This window comes from Oryza brachyantha, chromosome 7, assembly GCF_000231095.2.
Source record: "Oryza brachyantha chromosome 7, ObraRS2, whole genome shotgun sequence".
NCBI classification, from domain to species: Eukaryota; Viridiplantae; Streptophyta; class Magnoliopsida; order Poales; family Poaceae; genus Oryza; species Oryza brachyantha.
The window spans coordinates 1,392,847-1,396,640 of NC_023169.2; the positions used below are offsets into that span (position 1 = coordinate 1,392,847).

A 3,794-nucleotide genomic window follows, 5' to 3' on the forward strand; every position below is an offset into this window, starting at 1 on the left:
ACGGATTACCCGTCGGGTTTGATTTACCCGATCGGGGACGGGGAAGGGGAAAAGCTATACCCGCGACCGCTAACGGGGACGGATAAGTATTTTTATATGGGGTTAATAGCGTTCTTTAGATACCTGACGGGTATATACCCGTTGCCATCCATACATGAGCCCATGACCAAGCTCCTATACTGTGGGCCTGTGGCCATTTTGTACTTTAACATTGCAGTAAAAATAGATTCAATCTGTAGTAATGCACCCAGTTAACTATCAGCAGGATTTGATCTTAGTAGATCATGTGATTGATTGGTACTACTGATTCGTAACTGTATTTATCCGAATCCGCAACGAACGTTGCTGCTCTGCTTATCAACAGTAAGTACATGGTACTATTCATATTCAGGCTTTGGTCCGACACATGGCAGGCTGAAACATTGTCTCTGGCTCAGCATTTGACATAGATAGAGGAGACCCCTGTTGCTTGGATCAGTAATAGTAAATTTTCTTCAGAGAATTACCATGACATTTGGTCATTTGTATGGGCTCTCTCTGCAATGTGCAGCACTTGATTCTTGGATATGTTCTGTGTAGTGAAAAAAAAGAAGCTTGTCTTATATTGCAATACTGCATTTTTAATAGAATAAATAATTTTCAGGTTTCCATGATTCTTTTTAGGAAAAGATGCTCAGTATCACTTTCTCTTCCCCACTTTCATTTTCTTTTTAGCTAAACAGGTGGTCATCTTTCTGTCACTGGGTGAAGTTGCATGTGTACTTTGACCCCAGGCACTTGCACTCCTTCGTAGTTTAATCACTCCTCATGCAACTGCACTGCTAAACAGATTCCTGCTGTTAAAATGATAGTCCTACTCCTACATCTGAGATCAGATGAGATTGTAATTAACACAATAATCTACCAGATGGGCCACCCTCCTTTTTGGGCAATGCATGCTTCCTATTCCAGATCTTATAACAAGTCCGTAATTGCAAACAGCAACAGCCAGAGAGATGGTGGTTATGCATTAACAAAGGGTCAAAGGCTCAACAGCATCCAAAGCGAAGGCCAGAAAGGTTCAGACTTCAAAAGCTCATCTCTCTCTCTCTCTCTCTGCCAGCTGAAACATGTACCATGATTGTTCACTGCCCACTCACTGTTGGCATGCAAATGCAGGGAGGAGCTGGCCCAAAGTTGGTTGAGTTGCTACTTTTTTTAGATGAAATGCCCGCCACCTTTGCAAAGCTTTCTAGGTGAGTTCAACAGTAACTGCAAAACTAGTAGCTTTAATCACTTTGTTACAGCTTGATCTGAATCCTGTAAAAGAGTGTTAGTTTTTACCTGCATATGCACTACACTAGTACTACTCCAATGCAGGTACAGACAAAGGTTGTGTTCAAGCACAAACACAAAGCCAATCAGAAGAGTCCAGTCAAGTTCAGGCCATGTTAAGCCACTGTGAAAACTTGTCAAAGCAACTACAGATGGTACAAACAGTAAAGGCTAAACAAGTGAAAGATTGAGTTAATGGATTAAGTGGGGACAACACCTAACATGTACTGCAAGAGGGTCAAGAGCATTCAGTTCTATCTTAACTGATTCCATTGGCTTCCCTGCTCCCAAAGATTGTCAACAGTAGCAGTGCAAGAATGCAAAAGCCTTGTATCTCACTGTTTCAGAAAGAGCATGTCTGAATCTTGTAGTCTCAAGTCTGCTTAAAGAATAATCTAGCTAGCTAATGTTAGTTGGTAATGGAGTGCACACTATCAAAAGGCATACTCATGTCCATCCTCTTGTCTCTTGACAAAACGAATGAAAGGAGAAGAGAGAGAGAGAGAGAACGACATCAGGATAACTGTACTAGAGGCTATGATCCGTGGTATTGTGTGCTTGGTTCAGATGAGATTAGTGTGGTAAAACAAAGGGCGTGTCCACTCCTAATAGGCCCACTCAACTGGTCACAACTAACAACTGAACAAAATTGTAATTAGGACACAGTGGATGCTTACTTTACAACGGTGCTAGTCTTTACAGCGAAGGGAGCATGACAAATGTTCAGGCATTGGTGCATGCAGAGCATGGACCTCCTATCTAGCTGAAGAAACTCACCCCTTTTTTTACAAAGAAAAACATAGCATCACCTTTTTAACTGGAAGATATCATATCATCATGTTGTACTCTTGAATTTTTAAGTCCTGATTGCCACCTGCATTTCAACTAAGAGAGTAGGAGTTGACTACAGAACACATGAAACGAAAGTTCAGTATACTGAAAAAAAGGGGTCAAGTTTCATGCTACTGTTTGCAGCAGTGATTTAGCCAACCAAAGTATATATCTTGATCTAACAAAAGTGATCAATGAAGGACATACTAGATGCTAATATTAACTGATAAAAAAAGAAGCATGCCATTTCCTTTCTATGTTCAATTTAAAAGTACATTTATGTGCCCTATCCACTTTTATCTACCCAACCATGCTGTGTATGTTCCTCAAAGAAGAAGTGTGTGATCATACTAAACCCTTCCAACACAAGATACAGTATGGTACAAGCATGGGGCGTGATCAATCAAAAAATGATGAAGAACCCCAATAATATCACTTTTTTTTCACCAGAAGTCACTTCTCATGTCCTCATGTTTGTTTGATAGATACTCTCCTTTTAGTAGAATACACGAATTGTAATCTTTCAACAACATAAAGGTAGTATCATCATACATGCCCAATTAGTAGTAGTGATCACTAGGTTTTAGTTTTAGGACCAGTTATTCTAATACATCTACTGCATTAGGGGACAAAATAAGTACTCCTAACTAGCAATGGAGTGATTGATGATTGCTCTACCCCATCAACACAAACCCTACACATATATGCACCCGTGCCTGCACAGGGAAGAAACATGCAAATCTGTTGGTTTTCCAGATGCTTCAGCTAAGAATCCTAACTGTCCATCATGGCAATTGAAGACTAGTGCTTACTGGGCTCATAAAGATCGAGGCTCATGATGTTCTTCATCCTGGAGAATTTCCTGCCTAGTGCTTACTCTATTTTGCCGTTGTAGCAAAAGATCAGGTGGTCAGTAGTATTGCTTGTACCTGAAAGGCTGAAGCTGGTCATCTCATTCCATTTCAACAAGACAGAAATGTAAACAGTAGCTGACATAAACAGGATGGCACAGTGTGGAAGAATCATAGATCTGACTAGGTAATAACATGAATCTTGTGTTGGACCAGCTGCCGAGCTGCATCTGCATGCATCCAATTTTAGCCCAAGAAAACTTGGCCAGCATATGGAGGAATCTGGCCCAGACGAGGAACAGTGCCACATCTGATATTTCCTTATATGTATAATAATCCAGTTCATACTCCGATCTATATCACCAAAAACGTTTGAGTTGTAATTTTTACAGAATTCAATTTTGCCTTATGGAATCTAGTTGGATTTCCAAACATTCAGCGATTCAGTTTCAGCCCAAGAAAACTTGGCCCTCTGTTAAAATATATATTTTCATATAAAGAGAAAAAAAATAGCTCTGTGACCCTGTCAAGGTTTCAATCTCCTCTCTCTCTCTCTCTCTCACAAACTAGCTTCTCACTTAGAGGAATGAGACAAGTGCACTATAGTCACTAAAAGAAAAACTAACAGTCAGTAGTAAGGGATAAAAAAAATCAGCAACACATGTGAAGAAAGAAAGTTGAAGGTAACAAAGAGATTGAGTGAAATGTAAAGATCACATAAAGTATTTATTCTCCTTTTATTTCACATCCTGGTACAGACATATGTATATTTGCAAGCAAATTGAGACATACACAAGT

The 3,794-nt window shown here is 39.8% G+C and overlaps 1 long non-coding RNA gene across 1 annotated transcript; it reads left to right on the forward strand.

The window, feature by feature from the left end:
- Positions 1-980: 980 nt before the first annotated feature.
- On the forward strand, positions 981-1,842 carry LOC107304673. Its single transcript, XR_001550739.1, has 3 exons — positions 981-1,058; positions 1,159-1,235; positions 1,360-1,842. It is a non-coding gene; the product is annotated as an uncharacterized LOC107304673 (long non-coding RNA).
- Positions 1,843-3,794: the final 1,952 nt, after the last annotated feature.